We start from the raw sequence: 22,567 nt of genomic DNA, 5'->3' as shown, positions 1-22,567 counted from the left end.
AACATATACTGTGTTCATGTATTGGAAAAATTAATATCATCAAAATGTCCATATTACCCAAAGCAATTTACAGATTCAATTCAATAACTATTAAAATACCAATGGCATATTTCACAGACATAGAACAAACATTTTATAAATTTATATGGAACCATAAATGACCCTGAATAGCAGCGTCAATTTTGAGAAAGGAAAAGAAAGTAGGAGGGATCACAATACCTGGTATCATACTGTATTACAAGCCCACTGTAATCAAAACAGCCCAGTACTGTGATAAAAACAGGCACATATACCAATGGAACAGAACAGGTAGCCCAGAAATAAACCCTACACTCTACAGCCAATTAATGTTCGACAAAGGGGCCAGTAACATAAAATGGAGTAAAGATACCCTCTTCAACAAATGGTGTTGGGAGAAGAGGACAGCTATGTGCAAAAAACAAACAAACAAACAAACAAACAAAAAACATAAAAAAAACCCACTTAAGCACCAACTTACACCAAACATCAAAATAATTTCAAGGTGGATAAAAGACTTAAATATAAGCTGTGACAGCATTAAAGTCCTAGAGGAGAATATTGGTAGGAAAATCTCGGATATTTCACGCAGCAACATTCTTACTGATATATCCCCTAGTGCAAGGAATATAAGGGAAAGAAGAAGCAAATGAAATTTCATCAAAATAAAAGGCTTCTACATGGCTAAAGAAAACATTAGTAAAATATAAATACAACCAACTGTATGGGAAAACATATTTGCCAGTCCTACCTCAGACAAAGGTTTAATCTCCAAAATATACAAAGAATTCACAAAACTTCACTCTAAGAAGACAACTAATGCAATTACTAATTTTAAAGGACTTGAACAGGCACTTCTCCAGGGAGGACATACAAAGAATCCAGAGACACGTGAAAAGATGCTCAATATTGCTAGCTATCCGAGAGATTCAAATTAAAACCACAGTGAGATACCACTTTACACCAGTGAGAATCTCTATCATAAACAAAACAATAAACAACAAATGTTGGAGAGGTTCTGGGGGAAAGGGGATTTTAGTCCACTGTTGGTGGGATTGCAGGCTGGTACAACCATTATGGAAAACAGTAGGGAATTTTCTCAGAAAACTAAAATTGGACCTGCCTTTTGACCCAGCCATTCCACTGCTGGGATTATATCCTAAAAACCCTAAAACACCAATCCCAAAGAATCTTTGCACACCAATGTTCATAGCAGAACAATTTACAATATCCAAAAACTGGAAGCAACCCTGGTGCCCAGCCCATCAGTAAATGACTGGATCAAAAAACTATGGTACCTGTACCCAATGGAATTCTATGCAGCAGAAAGAACGAAGGAGCTCCTACCCTTTGTAACATGATGGATAGAACTGGAAAGCGTTATGCTGAGTGAAATAAGCTAGGTGTTGAAGGACAAATACCATATGATCTCACCTTTAACAGGAAGCTAAACTACAAAACAAACAAGGAAGCAAAATATAACCAAGAACTCTGAAATGGTGAATAGGGGGACAGAGACCAGAGGGGAGAGAGGAGGGAATTTCAGGGGAAATAGGGGAGGGATTTAGAGGAACCTATATAAAGTATACATGGACAACAACTAAGAAGGGCGGAAATGGGAGGGGGGAGCACTGGGGGGGGGGGTTGGTTGGGATGGGAGTAATAGACAGAAAACTGTACTTGAAAAATATGAAATAAATTTACCCCCCCCCCCACAATTATTACAAAGCATGTTCATTTTCCAGTGATTTGAAAGAATTCAAAGAATTCTACACTGTTATATCAAGAGAAATGCACTTGGTCACCAAAAGTAGACTATTAGCAAGATAACCATTTGTTCATTCACAAAACGGTTATTTTCAAGTCAGGTACTACAAAGTTTATGAGTCTTGGCTTGTATGAACTTGGGTAGAGAAAAAAATCTTTGGTGGAAAGTGTATTATGTAAGATTATTCACTTTAAATACGCTACAGTTTCTGAATCCATTCACTCATTTGATTACAGAAGAGTACATTCAAAAGCCTTTCGCTATCAATCTTACTGAAAAACACATATTTCTGAATGATACTTCAACAGAGTGCAGACAGCAGTACATATACTCTGAGACAGCACTCAATCCATATTCTAGGAAAGTGAGCCCACTACTAGTGTGCTAATATGTGTATATATCTTTTGTTTAAAACCCTTTCCATGCCTGAGTGACTTTGAAAAGTTTAAATTCCTCAGCAGTATGTTATCAGGGTCGGATGCTGTTAAAGGTCTGAAAATTGTTACTTTAGTTTCATATTCACTTACACTTGCCATTCTGTTCAAACTTATGTGTTACTGTGTACTTGCATTTCTTAGGCTACACTTTCCTCCTATAAAAATATTGTTGGGAAAAGACTGGTAAAGTTGCTGACTGTGTTTCTTAGAGAATATATTTATGCCTTATAGTACACTATTAGCTGACAAAAAGGTTATTCAGGAACATTTTTCTAAGAACCTATAACAAAAGTGATTTTCAAAAGAAATACTTCAACAGGAGGAGTTAAACAGTATTTATTACCAGAGACACCATGCATTTCACCTTTTTCTTAGAGGAGTACCTTAACAGTGCCTTATAAATGCTGCAGACAGAGATGGCTTGGAACACACTTCTTAAAAAGCATTTTCATTCGCCAGTGATTTGAAAGAATTCAAAGAATTCATTACTGTTATATCAGAGAGAAATGCACTTGGTGACAAATAGTGGACTGTTATCGTCATATTCATTTTGACATTGACAAAGCAGTTACTTTTACACAGTTTCTACACAATCCACGAAACTTAGCTTCTATCTTCTTTTGTAGAGAAGAAATACTTTGGTGGAAAGTTTATTGCATTTGGTATTTCACTGAATATAAGCTAGCAGTTTTAAGAATCTATTCACGTATTTGATGAGAGAACGGTATGTTTGAAAGCCTATGAGTACCAATCTTACAGTAAGATGTACATATATTCCGAGACAGCAGTCAATTCATCTTCTAGTAAAGTGAGCCCACTCATAAGGTGCAAAACAGTGCATATATTGTTGGTTGAAATCCTGCTTCATATGAAATGTTTCTATTCCCTTGTAAGTTAAAAAGTTTAAATTCCTCCCCATTGTATTCTGAGAGTGTGATGCTGTAAAGGTCCTAAGATTATAACTTTAGTTTCATATCCATTTAGACTTGCAATTCTGTTCAAACTTACATGTTACCATATTTTTGCATTTCTTATTTAGTCTACACATTCCTCCTATAATAATACTTTTGGGATAACTATGGTATAGTTGCTGACTGTGATTCATAGAGGGTATATTTTCACCTCATAGTTTACTCATTGGCTGACAGATCATTCAGCAGCTCTTTTGTGAACAACCTCCCACAATAGTGAATTTCAAAAAAAATTACTCCAACAGGAGGAGAAGAAGCAGTATTTATTACAAGAGACACCATGCATTCCAGCTCTTTATTAGAGGAGTACATTGACAGAACGTTATAAATGCTGCAAACGGTGTTGGCTTAAAACACACTTCTTACAGAGAATGTTCATTTGCCAGTGATTTCAAAGAATTCAGAGAATTCATTACTGTTATATGAGAGAGAAATGCACTTCGTGACAAATATTGGACTATTAGCATCATATTCATTTTGACATTGACAAAACAATCTCTTTTTTACACAGGTATTACACAGTCCATGAATCTTAGCTTCTCTGTTCTTCTGTAAAGAAAAAAATACTATGATGGAGTGTATTGCATAACATTATCCACTTAAAATATGCTACAGTGAACAGCTATCTATTCATCCACTTGATGACAGAACAGTATTTTAAAAAGCCTTTTGCTATCAATCTTACCACAAAACACATATTTCTGAAAGATTCTTCAAGAGTGCTGAAAACAGTACCTATAATAGGGCTATGGTTATGGTTATGGTTAGGGCCAAGGTCAGGACTAGGATTATGGTTAGGGCTAGAGTTAGGGCTAGAGCTAAGGTTAGGGCTAGGATGAGGATTAGGGATATTGTTAGGGCTAGGGTAGGGCTATGGGCAGGTTTAGGGCTAGGGCTAGGGTAAGGGCTAGGGTTACTGTTACAGCTAAGGTTAGGGCTAGGGTTATGTCTAGGTTTTTTGCTAGGGGTAGAGCTAGGGTTATGGTTAGTGTTAAGATTAGTATAGGGTTAGAGTTTAGGTTAGGGCTAGGATTAGGGCTCAGCTAGGGTTAAGGTTAGAGCTGGGGTTAGGGTTAGGATTAGGGTTAGGGTTAGTATTAGGGCTAGGGCTAAGGTTATGGTTAAGGTTAGAATACTGTTAGGGTTAGGGTATGAGTTAGAGATAGAGTTAGGGCTAGGTTAGGGTTAGTGATAGGGTTAGGGGTAGGGCTAGAGCTAGGCCTAGGGTTAGTATTAGGGATAGTACTAAGGATAGGGTTAGCATTAGGGTTAGGGCTAAGGTTAGGGTTAGGTTTGGAATTATGATTAGGTGTAGGGCCAGTGTTAGGGTTAGGACTAGGATTGGGGTTAGGTTTCGGGCTTGTGTTAAAACTAGGCCTATGGTTAGGGTTAGGGCTAGGACTGGAGTTAGGGTTAGTGTTAGGATTATGATTAGGGTTAAGGTTATGTTTAGTGTTTGGAGCAAGGCTAGGCTTAGGGTAAGGGTATATTTTGGCATTAGGGTTAGGGTTTGGGTTAGGGCTATAGTTACACCTAGGGCTAGGGTGAGGGTTAGGTTAGGGTTAGGGTTGTGGCTAGGGTTAGCGTTAGGGCTAGAGCTAGGGTTAGGGTTAGTGTTTGGGTTAGGTCTAGGGTTAGGGTTAGGCTTAGGGTAAGGGCTAGGATAATGTGTAGGTCTAGGGTTAGGGTCAGGGCTAGGGATAGGGTTAGGTTTAGGACTAGGGTTACAGCTAGGTCTAGAGTTAGGTTTATGAGGAGGACTAGGGTTAGGGGTAGGGTTAGAGCTAGAGCTAGGTTTGAGTTAGTGTTAGATTTAGGTCTAGGATTAAGGTAAGGACTAGGATAAGTGTTAGTGCTAGGGTTAGTGTTTGGGTTAGGGTTAGGGCTAGACCTAGGGTTAAGGTTAGTGTTAGGGTTAAGAAGAAGGTTAGTGTTAACGTTTGGGTTAGGGCTAGGATTGGGGCCAGGATCAGGTTAGGGCTATGGTCAGGGGTAGGGCTAGGGTTAGGGCTAGGTTTAGGTTTAGGTTTAGGTTTAGGTTTAGGGCTGAGGTTACAAGTAGGTTTAGGGTTAAGGCTAGGTTTAGGGCAAGGGCTAGTGTCATTGTTAGGATTATGATTAAGGTTAGGTTTAGGGTTAGTGTAAGGGCTATGGCTAGAATTAAGGTTAGTGTTTTGTTTAGGGTTAGGGTTAGGGTTATGGCTAGGGTTAGTTTTAGGGTTAGGTCTAGTGTTAGGGTTAGGGCTGGGGTATAAGGGTAGGACTAAGGTTGGGCTAGGTTTATGGCAAAGGTTAGGGCTAGGTCTAGGGCTAGAGCTAGGGTTGGGTTTTTATTAGGGTCAAGTCTAGATTTAGGGTTAGGATTAGGGCTAGGGTTAGTGTTATGGTTATGTGTAGGATTAGGGTTAGGGTTAGAGTTAGGGTTAGGGGTAGTGCTAGAGCTAGGGTTAGGTTTAGGATTAGGGCTAGGTTCAGGGATAAGGCTAGGGTTAGGGTTAGGACCAGGGTTAGGGTTAGGGAAAGGTGTAAATTAGGGCTAGAGTAACAGCTATGGTGAGGTTGAGAGTTAGGTTTACAGCAGGGGTTTGTTCTAGGGCTTGGGTTAGGGTTAGGATTATGATTATGGTTAGGGTTAAGGCTAGCGTTAGGGCTAGTAATAAGGTTAGGGATAGGGTTTCATTTAGGATTAGGATTAGGTTTAGGGTGAGGGTTAGGTTTAAGGCTAGTGCTAGGTCAAGGGTATGGTTTCAGGTTAGGGTTAGGAATAAGACTAGGGTTAGGTTTAGGGTGAGGGTTATGGTTAGGGTTAGAATCAGGGTAAGGTCTAAGGCTATGGTTAGGGTTAGGAATAGTGCTAGAAATAAGGTTATTGAGAGGGTAAGGGTTAGGGCAAGGGTTAGTGTTAGGGTTAGGGCTTTGGCTATAGCTAAATCAGGGTTAGTGTTAGGGTTAGGTCTATGGTTAGGATTAAGGCTAGGGTTAGGGCTGTGGCTAGGGTAGGGTTAGGTTTAGGATTAGGGTTAGAGTTAGTGATAGCATTAAGGTTAGGTCTAGGGTAAGGGCTAAGCTTGATTTAGTGTTAGAATTAGGTTTAGGGTTAGGATAAGGTTTTGGGTTAGGGTTAGTGTTAGAGTTAGGAATAGAGCAAGGTTAGGGTTAGTGTTAGGTTTATTTCTCAAGTTAGGGTTAGGGTTAGGGCTCGGGTTAGACCTAGGTTTATTTTAAGGGTTAGGGCAAAATCTAGGTTGAGAGCTATTGTTAGGTTTTGTGTTAGGGTCAGGTCTAGGGTTAGGGGTAGAATTAGGGCTAGAGATGGGTTCAGGATTAGGGTAAGGGCTAGGGTTAGGGCTGTGGTTAGGGTAGGGCTAGGGCTAGGCTTAAATTTATGGTTAGTTAAGGGTTAGGGTTACAGTTAGGGTTAGGAATAGGGTTAGTGCTAGGGCTGGGGTTAGGTTTTGGTTTAGGTTTAGGGTTAGACCTCGGGCTCAAGTCAGGGCTAGGGCTCGGTTTAGGGTGGGGATATGGCTAGGGTTAGGGTCAGAGTGAGGTTGCGGCTTAGGAGTAGGTTTAGGATTTAGGTTAGGGTTAGCGTTAGAGTAGGGGTTAGGGCTAGGGCTTGGGCTAGGGCTAAGTTTTGTGTTATGGTTAGGGTTATAGCTAGGGCTGGTGTTAGTGTTAGGGTTAGGGTTTTGGCTAAGTTTAGGGGTAGAATTATGGTTAGAGCTAGGGTTAGGGTTACGGTTAGGGTTAGGGTCAGTTGTAGGGCTAGGGTTAGCTCTAGGTTTAGGGATAGGGTTAGGGTTAGGACCAGAACTAGTGCTAGAATTTGGTTTACGGCTAGGATTTCAGGTAGGACTAGGGCCAAGGCCAGGACTAGGTTTATGGTTTTGGTAGAATAAAGGCTAGGGTTTGGGTTGGAATTAGGATTAGGGTTAGGGTCAGGGTTAGGTACCTGGCAAGGGTTAGGGTTAGGGCTCAGGTTAGGGTTAGGGTTAGTGCTAGTGTTAGGGTTATGATTAGGGTAAGGATTAGGATTAGGGTTAGGTCTAGGGCAAGTGTTAGATATTTGTTTAGGGTTAGGGCTAGGGTTAGGGTTAGGGTTAGAATCAGGATCAGGTCTAAGGCTGGAGTTAGGTTTAGATTTAAGGATAGAAATAGGGTTATTGATAGGGTTAAGGTTAGTGTTATGTTTACAGTTAGGGCAAGGCTTAAATTTAGGATTAGGGTTAGGTCTTGGGTTAGTGTTTTGATTAGGGCTAGGGCTAGAGCTAGGGTTGTGGTTACAGTAAGGGTTAGGTCTATGGTTAGGGTTAGGTGTAGGCTTAGGGCTAGGGCTCGGGTTAGGGCTAGGGCTCAGGTTAGGTTTAGGGCTAGGTTTAGAATAAGAGTTAATGTTAGGGCTAGGTCTAGTGTTAGGGTTAAGGTTTCGTTTAGGGTTAGTGTTGCAGTTAGGGTTTGGGTTAGGTTTAGAGTTAGGGCTAAGGTTAGGGTTAGGATTAGGGTCAGGTTTTTTTAAAGTTATTATATATTTTATTTTTTCTAAATATATTTTACTGATTATACCATTACTGTTGTTCTATTTCCTCCTTCATTCCCCTCCACCCTGCACACACCTCCCCCACCACCATTCCCCTCTTTAGTTGATGTCCATATGTCTGAAGTTCTTTAGATTCTATATTTCCCCTACTATTCTTGCCCTTCCCCCTATCTATTTTTTACCTACCATCTATGCTACTTATTTTCTGTATCTTCTCCTCCCTTCTCCTCCTCCCACTCCCCTGTTGGTAACCCTCTCTGTGTTCTTCATTTCTATGGTTCCACTCCTGATCTAGCTGTCCTCTTGGTTTGCTTTTGTTTTAGGTGTGGTTGTTAGTAACTGTGAGTTTGCTGTCCTGTCACTGTTCATATTTTTTATCTTCTTTTTCTTAGATAAGTCCCTTTAACATTTCATATAATAAGGGATTGGTGATGATGAACTCCTTGAATTTGATTTTATCTGAGAAGCACTTTATCTGCCCTTCCATTCTAAATGAAAGCATTGCTGGATAGAGCCGTCTTGGCTGTAGGTCTTTGGATTTCATGACTTGGAATACTTCCTTCCAGCTCCTTCTTGCCTGTAAGGTCTCTTTTGAGAAATCCGCTGACAGTCTGATGGGGACTCTTTTGTAGGTGACTGTCCCCTTATCTCTTGCTGCTTCTAGGATTCTCTCCTTCATTTTCATCTTGGCTAATGTAATTATGATGTGCCTTGGTGTGTTCCTTCTTGGGTCCAACTTCTTTGGGACTCTCTGAGCTTCCTGGATTTCCTGGAAGTCTATTTCCTTTGCCAGACTGGGGAAGCTCTCCTTTGTTATTTGTTCAGATAAGTTTTCCACTCGTGGCTGTTTCTTTTCCCCTTCTGGTACCCCTATAACTCAGATGTTGGAACGTTTAAAGATGTCGTTCCTAAGCCTCTCCTCATTTTTTTGAATTCTTGTTATTTCACATTTTTCTGTTTGGTCATTTCTTCCTTCCTTCTGGTCCACTCCCTTAATTTGAGTCCCAGTTTCCTTTCCATCACTATTGGTTTCCTGTGCATTTCCCTTCATTTCAACTAGTTTAGCCTTCATATGTTCCTTTACTTTGAGACAAAAATCAACCAGTTCTGTGAGCATACTGATCACCAGCATTTTGAACTGTGCATCTGAGAGTTTCGCTATTTCTTTGTCGCTTAGAGTTATCAGCTCTGGGGCTTTGAGTTCTTCTTGAGCCATATTTTGGACTGTTTGTGCCTGTTACATATGAGGAGCAGAGCCCTAGGTGTTGACCAGGGTAGAATGGTTCGTTGTTGTTGGACTTCTGTATAGTTCAACTTTCTGTTCTTTGGCTGTGTCTTTGTTCTCCAAACTTTTGTTGTATTCAAACTTGGTTGTGAGAGAAGGCACAGTGTTTCCACCTACGCCTCTATCTTGGTGGAAGTCTCAGGGTCAGGTTTAAGGCTAGGGTTAGGGTTAAGGTTAGTTTTATGTTTACGTTTATAGTTAGGATTAGGGCTATAATTAGGTTTAGGGTTAGAATCAGGGTCATGTTTAAGTCTAGGTTAGGGCTAGGGTTAGGTTCAGGGTTTCATTTTGGGTTCGGGTTTGGGTTAGGGTATGTTCAGTTTAGGGTTAGTGTTAGGGTAAAGATTAGGGGTAGGGCTAGCGTTGTGGTTAGGCTTCGGCCTAGGTCTAGTATTAGGATTAGGGTTAGGGTTAATTCTAATGCTAAGGTTAGAATTAGGGTTAGGGCTACGGCTAGGTCTAGGGTTAGGGAAATGGTTAGTTTTGGCTAGGGCTAAGGTTAGGGTTAGTGTTAAGGCTAGGGCTAGAGCTGGGGTAGGGTAAGTGTTAGTGTTAGGTCTGGGGTTAGTTTTACAGCTAGGGTTAGGGATAGGGCTAGTGTTAAGGTTAAATCTAGGGTTAGGGCTAGGGGTAGGTGTAGGATTAGAGTTAGGGTTATGGCTAGGGCTCGGGTTAGAGTTAGGATTTCGTTTAGGGTTAGGGTTAGGGTTAGGTCTAGTATTAGGTTTAGGATTAGGGCTAGTACTGGAGTTAGGGTTAGATTTAGGATTATGATTAGGGTTAAGGTTAGGTTTAGGGCTTGATTTTGGATGCAGGCTAGGGTTAGGGGTATGGTTAGGGTTAGAGCTAGAGCTAGGGTTCAGGTTAGTGTTAGTTTTAGGTCTCGAGTTAGGGTTAGCACTAGAGTTAGGGTTGAGTTTTGTGTTAGGGTTACGTTAAGGGTTAGAATACACTTTGGGTAAGGCTTAGGGTAAGAGTTAGTGTTAGGGTTAATTTTAGGGTCAGGGCTAGTATCAGAGCTTGGCTAGGATTAGGTTTAGGGTTAGGAATACAGAGAGGGTTAGGGTTAGGGCTAGGGTTAGGACTTGAATTAGATTTCGGTGTACAGTTAGGGTTAGGGCTAGAGGCAAGTCTAGGACTAAGGTTATGGTACAGGTAGGGTCAGGGTTAGGGCTACATTTAGGGTTAGGATTAGAATTCTGGTTAGGGTTAGGGTTAGGGCTAAGGTTAGGTACAGGTTTTCATTTAGGGTTCGGGTTAGGGTTAGGTTTAGGTTTTGGGCTAGGGCTAGGGTTAGTGTTAGTGTTAGGGCTAGGGCTAGAGTTATTGTTAGGGTAAGTGTTAGGGTTAGGTCTAGGGTTAGGTTTACAGCTAGGGTTAGGGCTAGATTAGGGCTAAGGCTAGGGTTATGGTTAGGGCTGGGTTTAGGATTAGAGTTAGAGTTATAGCTAGGACTAGGGTTAGGGTTAGTGTTAGGGTTAGGCTTAAGGTTAGGGTTAGGTGTAGTGTTAGGTCTAGGGCTCCGGCTAGGTTTAGAACTAGAGTTACGGTTGCTGTTACTAGTAGGTATAGGGTTTGTGTTTGGCTTACGGCTATGGTTTGGGCTAGACTTAGGGTTAGGTTTAGGACTAGGGTTAGGAATAGGGAGAGGATTAGGATTAGGATTAGGGTTAGGGCTAGTATTAGAGTTAGGGTTAGTGTTAGAGTTAGGGCTAGGGTTAGGGTTAGGTTTAGGGTTAGGATTAGGGTTTCGGTTAGGTCTAGGGCTAGGGATAGGGTAAGGATTAGGGTTAGTTGTAGGGTTAGGGTAAGGGTTTTAGAAAGGGCTAAGGCTAGAGCTAGGATTATGGTTTGAATTAGGGTAAGGTTAGGGATGGAACTAGGGGTAGGTTTAGGGTTAGGTTTAGTGTTTGGTCTAGGGTTAGGTTGAGAAAATAGAGTTAGGGTTAGGTTGTGGACTAGGGGAAAGGCTATGGTTAGCTTTCGGATTAGACTCAGGGCTAGGGTTACAGTTAGGGTTAGGTTTAGGCTAGGGTTAGTGTTAGAGATAGGGGTTAATTTTAAGGTTAGGGTTAGGGATAGGATTAGGGCCAGGGTTAGGGTTAAGGTTCCTGCTACATTTAGTGTTAGGGTTAAGGTTACCATTACAGTTAGGGCTAGGGTTAGGGTCTGGGTTAGGGTCAGGACTAAGACTAGGGTTAGGGTTAGGGCGAAGGGTAGGGCCAGGGTTATAGTTAGAATTAAGGTTATGTCTAAGATTAGGGCTACAGTTAGGGTTAAGGCTAGGTTTATGGCTAGGGTTAGGGCTAATGTTAGGGCTAGGGCTAGGGTTAGCCTTAAGGTTAGGGATAGGCTTGGCTTAGAGTTAGGGTTTGGGTTAGGTTTAGGTTTTGAACTAGGGCTAGGAATAGGGTTAGGTGTAGAATTAGTGTTTGAGTTAGAGTTCAGGTTAATTGTAGGGTTAGTGTTAGGGTTAGAGTTAGGGATAAAGCTAGGGCTAGAGGTATGGTTAGAATTAGGGTAAGGCTAGGGTTGGGTCTGGGGCTAGTGTTAGGGTTAGGGTTAGGGCTGAGCCTAGGGCTAGGGTATGACTAGAATTGGGTAAGGCTAGGGTTAGACCTAAGGCTAGTAACGGTTAGGGTAAGTTTTAGGGTTAAGGTGAGTGTTTGTGTTAGAATCAGGGCTAGGAATAAATCGAGGATTAGTCTTAGTGTTTGATCTAGGGATATGTTTAGGATACAGTTAGGGTTAGGGTGAGGGTGAGGGCTAGGGATAGGGTTATGGTTAGCTTACAGATTAGATCCGGGCTGGGGTTAGGGTTAGGGCCAGGTTTAGGCTAGGTTTAGTGTTAGGAATAGAAGTTAAGTTTAGGCTTTTGGTTAGGGATAGGAGCAGGGTTCGTGCTAGGGTTAGGGTTATTGTTAGAGTTGGTGCTAGGGTGAGTGTTAGGGTTAGGGCTGGGGAGGGCCTTAGAATTATGGTTAGGGCTAGAGTTAGGGTTAGAGTCTAGGTTAGGATTAGGTTTAGGGCTGGGGCTAGGACTAGGAATAGGGTTTGGGCTAGGATTAGGGTAAGGTTAGGGTCAGGTTCAGGGCTAAGGCTATTGTTTGTGTTAGGGTTAGGGCTAAGGCTAGGGCTGGAATTATGGTTAGAATTAGGTTCAGGATAGGGTTAGGGCTAGGGGTAGGGCTAGGTTTAGGGTTAGAGTTAGGGTTAAAGTTTGGGTTGGGGTAATATCTAGGGTATGGTTACATTTAGGGCTAGGGCTAGGGCTAGAACTAGGACTCGGGTTATGGTTAGCAATAGGGTTAGGGTTAGGGTTGGTTTCGGGGCTGGGGTTAGGTCTAGGGCTAGGGTTATTTGAGGGTTAGGGCTATAATTAGGATTAGGATTATGGCTAGGGCTAGGGATAGGGTTATGGTTAGGGCTAAGGCTAGGGTTAGGGTGAGTATTAGGATTAGTGTTAGGGTTATGGTTAGATCTAGGGCTAAGGTTAGGTTTAGGATTTCATCTAGGGCTAGGATTAGGGTTAGGGTTAGGGTTAGGGTTTTGATTAAGAGATCGGGTTAGGGCTAGGGGTACGGTTAGGGTTATGGATAGAATTAGGGTTAGGTCTAGTGTTAGGGTTAGGTTTAGGGTTAGTGTTAGGGATAGGTTAAGTGTTAGGTCTAGGGCTAGGTTTCGGGTTAGGGCTAGGCCTAGGGCTAATTTAAGGCTTATGGTTAGCATTTAGGTTAGGGCTAGGGTTAGGTTTAGGGTTAGGGTTAGGGCTAGAGTTAGCCTTAGGGGGAGGTTTAGGGCTAGTGTTAGGCTTAAAGTTAGAATTAGGGTTAGGTGTTTGGGGTAGGGTTATGGGTAGGAAAAAGGTTAGAGTTAGGATTAGGGTTAGGGTCAGAGCTAGGTCTAGGGCTAAGTTTTGGGTAGGGCAAGGGTCAGGGTCAGGGCTAAGGTTAGTGTAAGGGTTAGGGTTAGGATTAAGGCCAGGGCTAGTGTTATGGATAGAATTAGGTAAGGCTATGGTTAGGGCTAGTGTTAGGGTAACAGTTAGGGTAAGTGTCGGGACTACTTTTACTGTAAGGGTCAGGGCTAAGGCTAGAGGTAGGGTTAGGGTTAGTGTTGGAATTAGGTCTTGGGTTTGGGGTAGGTTAGGGTTAGATCTAGGGATGGGGCAAGGATAGAGTTAGGGTTAGGTAGGGTTAGGGCTAGGATTTGAGCTAGGGTTAGGGCTAGGGCTAGGGTTACAGTTAGTGCTAGAATTAAGGTTAGGATTATGGCTAGGGTTAGGGCTGGGGCAGGGTTAGGGTTAGAATTAGGATCTACATTAGGTTTAGAGTTAGGGTTAGGGCTATGATTTCATTTAGGATTAGGGTTGGGCTAGGGCTAGGGTTAGCCTTAGATACAGAGTTGGGGTTATGGTTAGGATTACATAGTTTTAGGGTTGGGTTTGGGGCTAGGGGTAGGGTGAGGAGTAGAGTTAGGGTTAGGATTAGGGTCAGGGTTAGGGCTATGGGTAGGGTTAGAGTTAGGGTTAGGGTTTGTGTTAGGGATAGGGCTAGGTTTAGAATTAGGGTTAGGATTAGGTTTAGGGTAAGGTTTAGGGTTAGAGCTAGGGTTAGAATTAGGGTTAGTTTTAGGGTTAGAGTTAAGGTTAGGATACTGTTAGGGTTAGGTTTAGGTTGAGGCCAAAGGTGAGGTTAATGGTTAGGATTTGGTTTAGGGTCAGTCTTATTTTTAGGTCTAATGCTAGGGTTAAGTTAGGGTTAGTTTTAGTTTTAGGGTTAGGGTTAGGATACTGTTAGGTGTAGGGTTAAAGTTAAGGCTAGGGTTTGTGGTAGCTATAGCATTAGGGTTAGGGCTAGGATTAGGGCTAGGATTAAAGTAGGGTTCAGTTCAGGATCAGGTCTAAGTCTGGCGTTAGGAATGGGGTTAGTGGTAAGGCTAGAAATATGGTTATGGTTAGAATTAGGTTAAGACTAGGATTAGGGCTAGTGGTAGGTTTAGGGGTAGGGTTAGGGTTAGGGTTACATTTAGGGTTAGGGTTCTCTCCAGGATAAAGCATAGCCTAACTACAAAATGCATGTAGACTGCACTATGTAACTCAGTACAGAATTGTGAATGTCTATGTGAATAGAAACCTAAAAGTACACTTTTGGGATTCTGAAAGCATTCCACGCTGATAATATGGTATTTGAAGCATGTGCACTTTAATAAATTACTCAGGAATCAAAGTATTTCATATGAAGTGGTTTCCAACAAAAGAAATCTCCACATTTAGCAGCTTATGACTGTACTCATTAATGTAGAAGATGAAAGGAATGATGTCTCTCACAATGCAGACTGTAGCACTTTTGTTCAGGTATTTTTCTGAAATATGACTTTTTGAAATGTTTGATAGTGAAGGAGCTTCTGGAAACACTTTTCTGTCCTCAAATCAGTGAACAGATGCATAAGACGGTGGCATCTTGAAGTAGAAAGAGCTTCTGCAGTACAGGTATTTCCAAAGTATTCTACCCGGTATGAAACTGTAGGGAAGTAGAGATGTGCATGGACTGTGTACTACCTGACTAGGGGGGAACCATTTCATCAATATCAAAGTGAATATGAACCTACAGTCCACTTTCTATTATCAAGTCCATTTATCTCTGAAAGAACACTAAAGAATTGTTGGAACCCTTGCACATCACTTGGGAATAAGCATGTTTCCTATGAAGAGTGTTTTATGCATACTATTTCTTCAGTGTTTATCAGGCTAGGTCTATATACTCCTTTCAGTAGAAGTTTAAATAAATGGTGCCTGTAGTAATATGTAGTGTTTTCAGCTTCTCTGTTAAAGCAGTTTTTGAAATGTTACTTTAGTGATAAGTTTGATAGCAAAAGGGTTCCTGAATTGCAGTTCTGTCAATTAATGTGTGAATGTAAACATAGGACTGTGAAACTTGTGAAATGCTGTAGGCATCCATACAACAGTTTGCCACATAGATTTTCTACAGGAGAAAAGCATAGCCTAACTATGAAATGCATGTAGACTGTACTATGTAACTTTGTACAGCATTGTGAATTTCTAAGTGAATAGAATTCTAAAAGTACATTTTCAGGATTCCAAGAGCATTCCACACTGATAATACGGTAGTGAAGAGTTTGCACTTTAATAAATTACTGAAGCATCAAAATATTTTGTATGGAGCGAGTTTTCAACAAAAGCCATCTGCAATGTTTATTGGCTTATGGTTGTACTCATTTTGGTAGAAGATAAAAGGAAGGGTGTCTCTCATAGTGCATATTCTTTTTAGCACTTTTGTTCAAATATCTTTCTGAAATATGACATTGTGGAAAGTTTGATAGTGAAAGAGCTTCTGGAAACACCTTTGTATCCTCAAATCAGTGAACAGATGCATAAGACTGTCATCTTGAAGTAGAAAGCACTTCCGCAGTACAGTTACTGCCAAAGTATTCTTTCCCATCTAAAGCATAGGGAAGCTGAGGCGTGCATGGACTATTACCTGACTTGGGCAAAACTGTTCTGTCAATATCAAAATGAATATGAAGCTACAGTCCACTTTTCATTACCAAGTGCATTTCTCTCTGAGAGAACACTAATGAATTGTTGGATCCCTTCCAAACCACTCAGGAATGAGCACGTTTCCTATGAAGGGAGTATAAAGCCAACTCTGTGAACAGTGTTCATCATGCTAGGTCAAGGTACTCCTTTCAGTGAAGGTGGAAATGAGTGGTGTCTGTGGTAATACATAGTGTTTTCAGCCCTTCTGTTGAAGTATTTTCCCGAAATGTCACTTTCATGGTGTGTTTGATAGCGAAAGGGCTCCTAAATTACATTTCTGTCAACCAATGCGTGAACACAAGCATAGGACTATGTCACTCATGAAATGATGTAAGCACCCATACCACAGTGTTCCCCCAGTGGATTTTCTCTAGGAGAAAAGTATAGCCTAAGTAGGAAATGCATATAGTCTGTACTATGAAACCTTGTACAGAATTGTGAAGATCTAAGTGAATAGAAAACTAAAATACACCTATGGGGCTCCGAGAGCATTCCACTCTGATAATACGGTAGTGAAGAGTTTTTACTTTTCTCAGTTACTGGAGAATGAAAGCATTTTCTATGAAACAGGTTTCCAACAAAACCCGTTTGCCCAGTTTAGCGCCTTATGGGGTCTGTACTTATTTCAATAGAAGATCTAATGAGTAGCCTCTCAGATGCTGTGAACTGTTTTCACATTTCTGTTGAGTATGTCTCTTAAATACCAATTGCAAGGAGTGGGGGATAGTGAAAGACGTACTGAAATTATTTTCCTCGGCAAGTGTCTGAACACTAGCATAGGACTGTGTGATCTATGGGAAAGAATGAGCTCCTAGAGGTTTCTCCCAAGTATTTTTTCTAGCCGAAAAACATAGCCCTTTAAGATGTGAAAGCACAGCTTTCTCCACTAGTTGGACAATAAGTTTTGAGAGTGTCAAAATGAACATGAAGTTAGTAGTTTACTTTCAGTCACTCAGTGTGTTTCTCTATGATACAATAGTGAATCTTTTGAACCCTTATAAATCACTCCAGAATGAGACTGTTTTCTACACAGCAGGTTTTAAGCATGCATGTTAAGTGGTATTTCTAACCCCAGGACAAGGCACTGATTTCAGTAGAAGATAAAACCAATGGTGTCTCTCATCATGCAGACTGTTTTAACACTTGTGTTGAATAATCTTTCTGAGATATGACTTTTGTGGTAAGTTTGATAGCAAAAGAGCTCTGGAAACACTTTTCTGTCCTTAAATCAGTGAACAGATGCATAGGACTCTCGCATCTTGAAGTAGAAAGAGCTTCTGCAGTACATGTACTTCCAAAGTATTCTTTCCCATATTAAAGCATAGGAAAGCTGAGATATGCATGGACTGTGTACTACCGGACTAGTGCAAACCCATTTAGTCATATGAACCTATAGTCCACTTTCTGTCACCAAGTTCATTTCTCTCTGAGAGCATACTAATGGATTGTAGGAACCCTTCCTCATTACTTGGGAATAAGCGTGTTTCCTATGAGGAGAGGTTTTTTTAATTTATTATTTTTTAATTTAACTCTTGTTCAAGTACAGTTTTCTTTCTTGTACTCCCAGCGCTGCCCCCCCCTAGTGCTCCCCACCTCCCTCTCATCTCTGCCCCCAACCTTAGTTATTGTCCATGTGTCCTTTATACTTGTTCATGTGAGTCCTTCCCCTATTCCCCGGTGATTCTCTCCCCTCTCCCCTCTGGACCCTGTCAGCACATTCTGTATTTCAGTGTCTTTCCTTACATTTTGCTTGCTTGTCTGTTTTGTTGTTTAGATTCCTCTTAAAGGTGATATCATATGGTATTTGTCTTTCACCGCCTGGCTTATTTCGCTCAGCATAATGCTTTCCAGTTCCATCCATGATGTTGCAAAGGGTAGGAGCTCCTTCCTTTCTGCAGCATAGAATTCCATGGTGTAAACAATGTGTACACTGTTTTTTGATCCAATCATTGACCGATGGGTATGTAGGTTGCTTCCAACACTTAGCTGTCGTAAATTGTGCTGCTATGAACATCGGGGTGCATAGGTTCTTTTGGATTGGTGCTTCAAGGTTCTTAGGATATACTCCTAATAGTGGAATTGCTGGGTCAAAAGGCACGTCCATTTTTAGATTTCTTAGAAAATTCCATACTGCTTTCCATAGTTGTTGTACCAGTCTGCAATCTCACCAACAGTGAACTAGAGTACCCTTTTCCACACAACCTCTCCAACACTTGTTGTTTGTTTCTTCGTTTATGGTAGCCATTCTGACTGGTGTTAAGTGGTATCTCATTGTGGTTTTGATTTGCATCTCTCTGATAGCTAGCGATATCGAGCATCTTTTCATGTGTCTCTGGATCCTCTGTATGTCCTCCTTGGTGAAGTGTCTGTTCAAGTCCTTTGCCCATTTTTTAATTGGGTTGCTCATCTTCTTTGAGTGGAGTAGAGTGAGTTCTTTGTATATTTTGGAGATTAAAGCTTTGTCTGAGGTGTCATTGGCAAATATGTTTTCCCAAACTGGTGCTTCTCTTTTTATCTTGATACTGTTTTCCTTGGCCATGTAGAAGCTTTTAAGTTTGAAGAGATCCCATTTGTTTATTCTTTCCTTTATGTCCCTTGCTCTAGGGGACGTATCACTAAAAATATTGCTGCGTGGAATATCTGAGATTTTCCTGCCAATGCTCTCCTCTAGGACTTTAATGGTTTCACGGCTTATATTTAAGTCATTTATACACCTTGAATTTATTTTTCTGTATGGTGTAAGTTGGTGCTCGAGTTTCATTTTTTTGCATGTGGCTGTCCAGTTCTCCCAACACCATTTGTTGAAGAGGCTATCTTTACTCCATTTTATGATACTGCCCCCCTTTGTCGAATATTAATTGACTGTAGAGAGTTGGGTTTATTTCTGGGCTCTCTGTTCTATTCCATTGGTCTATGTGCCTGTTTTTATGCCAGTACCAGGCTGTTTTGATTACAGTGGCCTTGTAATACAGTTTGATATCAGGTATTGTGATCCCTCCTACTTTGTTCTTCTTTCTCAAAATTGCAGCTGCTATTCAGGGTCTTTTGTGGTTCCATATACATTTTTGAAGTGTTTGTTCTATGTCTGTGAAATATGCCATTGGCACTTTAATAGGCATTGCATTAAATCTGTAAATTGCTTTGGATAGTATGGACATTTTGATGATATTAATTCTTCCAATCCATGAACACAGTATATATTTCCATTTGTTTGTGTCTTCCTCGATTTCTGTCTTCAGTGTTGTGTAGTTTTCTGCATACAGGTCTTTTACCTCCTTGGTTAGGTTTATTTCCAGATATTTTATTTTTGTTTTTGCTATATAGAATGGGATATTTTTCTTGATTTCTGCTTCTTCTGATTCATTGTTAGCATACAAAAATGCCTTTGATTTCTGGATATTGACTTTGTAACCCGCTGTTTTGCCAAATTCATTTATTAGTTTGAGCAGTATTTTGGTAGAGGCTATAGGCTTTTCCATGTACACTATCATGTCATCTGCAAACAGTGCCAGTTTTGCTTCCTCCTTTCCCATTTGGATTCCTTTTATTTCCTCTTCTCTTCTGATCGCTGTGGCTAGAACTTCAAATACTATATTGAATAGAAGTGGTGAAAGTGGGCAGCCTTGTCTTGTTCCTGATCTTAGTGGGAAAGGTTTTAGTTTTTGTCCATTGATTATGATGTTGGCTGTAGGTCTTTCATATATGGCCTTTATTATATTGAGGAATGTTCCCTGTATTCACATTTTTCTGAGTACCTTTGTCATAATGGGTATTGTACCTCATCAAAAGCTTTTTCTGCATCTATTGATATGATCATGTGGTTTTTGTCTTTGCTTTTGTTTATGTGGTGTATTACATTTACTGATTTATGAATATTGAACCATCCTTGCATCCCTGGGATGAATCCCACTTGGTCATGGTGTATGATCTTTTTGATGTATTGTTGGATGTGATTTGCCAATATTTTATTGAGGATTTTAGAATCTATGTTCATCAGAGATATTGGCCTGAGGTTTTCTTTCTTTGTTGTGTCTCTATCTGGTTTTGGAATTAGGATGATGCTGCCTTCATAAAAAGAGTTGAGGAGTTTTCCCTCCTTTTGGTATTTATGGAATGGTCTCTGAAGAATCAGGGTTAGTTCTTCCTTAAAAGCTTTGTAGAATTCTCCTGTGAAACCATCTGGTCCAGGGCTTTTTTATGATGGGAGTTTTTTGATTACTGCTTCAATTTCATCTGCTGTTATTGGCCTGTTCAGGTTTTCTGCTTCTTTTTCATTGAGTTTTGGAAGATTATATTTTTCTAGAAATTTGTCCATTTCATCTGGGTTTTCAATTTTTTTTGGCATACAGCTCTGCATAGTAATTCCTTACAATCCCTTCTATTTCTGTGGTATCAGTTGTAATCTCTCCTCTTTCATGTCATATTGTGTTTATTTCGGTCTTCTCTCTTTTTTTCTTCATGAGCTTACTTAAAGGTTTATCTATGTTGTTTATCTTTTCAAAAAACCAACTCCTAGATAAATTGATCCTTAGAATTGTGCTTTTAGTCTCTATGTCGTTTAAATATGCTCTGATCTTGGTTATTTCCTTCCTTCTACTTTCTCTGGGCTGTCCTTGTTGTTGCTCCTAGAGTTCTTGGAGGCGTCAGGTTAGGTTGTTTGTTTGAAATGTTTCTATTTTCTTTAAGTAAGCCTGTATATCTATGAGCTTCCCTGTCAGGACTGCCTTCACTGTGTCCCATAAGTTTTGGATTGTTGTGAGTTCATTTTCATTTGTTTCCAGAAACTTTTTTATTTCTTCCCTGATTTCTATCTTGACCCATTCGTTGTTTAATTACATACCATTTAGTCTCCATGATTTTGGGTGTTTTTGTATTTTTCCTGTGTGGTTATTTTCCAATTTCAGTCCCTTGTGATCAGAGAAAATGCTTGGTATGATTTCTATTTTCTTGAAGTTGTTGAGTCTCATTTTGTGTCCTATCATTTGATCTGTCTTGGAAAAGTTTCCATGTGCATTTGAAAAGAATGTGTATTCAGCTTCTTCAGGATGAAGGGCTCTATATATATCAATTAGGTCCATTTCATCTAGAGTGTCATTTATTTTTTTAATATATTTTATTGATTATACCATTACAGTTGTTCTATTCCCCCCTTCATTCCCCTCCACCTGCACACTCCCTCCCCCACCATTCTCCCCCCTTAGTTTATAACCACGTGTCTCAAATTCTTTAGATTCTATATTTCCCCCAGTATTCTCGCCCTCCCCCTATCTATTTTCTACATACCATCTATGCTATTTTCTGTTCGTTCTCCCCCCTTCTCCCCCTCCCACCCCCCTGTTTCTAACCCTCCATGTGTTCTTCATTTCTGTGGTTCCACTCCTGATCTAGCTGTCCTCTTGGTTTGCTTTTGTTTTCGGTGTGGTTGTTAATAACTGTGTGTTTGCTGTCCTTTCACTGTTCATATTTTTCATCTTCTTTTTCTTATATAAGTCCCTTTAGCATTTCATATAATAAGGGCTTGGTGATGATGAACTCCTTCAACTTGACCTTATCCGAGAAGCACTTTATCTGCCCTTCCATTCTAAATGAAAGTTTTGCTGGATAAAGCAATCTTGGCTGTAGGTCTTTGGATTTCATGACTTGGAATACTTCTTTCCAGCCCCATCTTGCCTGTAAGGTCTCTTTTGAGAAATCCGCTGACAGTCTGATGGGTACTCCTTTGTAGGTGACTGTCCCCTTATCCCTTGATGCTTCTAGGATTCTCTCCTTCATTTTAGTCTTGGCTAATGTAATGATGATGTGCCTTGGTGTGTTCCTTCTTGGGTCCAACTTCTTTGGGACTCTCTGAGCTTCCTGGATTTCCTGGAAGTCTATTTCCTTTGCCAGACTGGGGAAGTTTTCCTTTATTATTTGTTCAAATACGTTTTCCACTCGTGGCTGTTTCTTTTCCCCTTCTGGCACCCCTATAATGCGGATGTTGGAACGTTTAAAGATGTCCTGGAAGTTCCTAAGCCTCTCCTCATTTCTTTGAATTCTCATTTCTTCATTCCTTTCTGGTGGGATGTTTTGTTCTTACTTCTGGTCCATTCCATTGATTTGAGTCCCGGTTTCCTTTCCATCATTATTAGTTTCCTGTGCATCTCCCTTCATTTTAATTAGTTTAGCCTTCATATGTTCCTCTAATTTGTGACTATGTTCCTCTAATTTGTGACTATAATCTACTAGTTCTGTTAGCATCCTGATAAATAGTGTCTTGAATTGTGCTTCTGGAGGCTGGCAATTTCTCGGTCGCTTAGAGTTATGGGCTCTGGGACTTTGAGTTCTTCTTGTTCCATCTTTTGGGCTGTTCGTGCCTGCTCCATAGCAGGATCAGAGCCCTAAAGTGTTCACTAGAACAGGGCAACTAATTCGCTGGGTTGTGATGCTGTATGTGGGGACGGGGTCAAAGAGGGACAATGGTTTCCCTCTGCTGCCTGCCGCCGCAGCCACCACCGTCACCAGGCCCATGCCTTTTGTTCTACTGCACCCGAGTGTGGCACCGCCGTCAGCCCTCCACCACTGGGTTTGCCCCTTGGGGCCTGTGTGGTCCGTCTCACTGTGCGCGAATGTGTGACCGCGGTAAGTCTACCCCACACCCGGACTGGTTCCGGGCTGCCTGCACGCCTAGGTCGGGGGATCTGTCCTGCCTGACCCCGCTCTGCTGCTAGCTCCGCCTCTCTTACTGTCCCCTTGAATGGTTCGTAATTTTCGGACTTCTTTATAATTCTGTTTTCTGGTCTTTGGGTGTGTCCTAGTTCTCCAAACCTTTGTTGTGTTCAAACTTGGTTGTGGGAGAAGGCACAGTGTTTCCATCTATGCCTCCATCTTGGCGGAAGTCCCTTAGAGCTTCTTTTAATGCTGCAATATCTTTGTTGATATTTTGCTTGGAGGATCTGTCCATTTTTGACAGTGGGGTGTTAAAATCCCCTAGTATAATTGTGTTGCTGTCAATA

This window comes from Sturnira hondurensis, unplaced genomic scaffold (assembly GCF_014824575.4).
Source record: "Sturnira hondurensis isolate 20B ecotype Veracruz unplaced genomic scaffold, ASM1482457v3 Scaffold0001920, whole genome shotgun sequence".
NCBI classification, from domain to species: Eukaryota; Metazoa; Chordata; class Mammalia; order Chiroptera; family Phyllostomidae; genus Sturnira; species Sturnira hondurensis.
Note: the sequence above shows the minus strand (reverse complement) of the source record.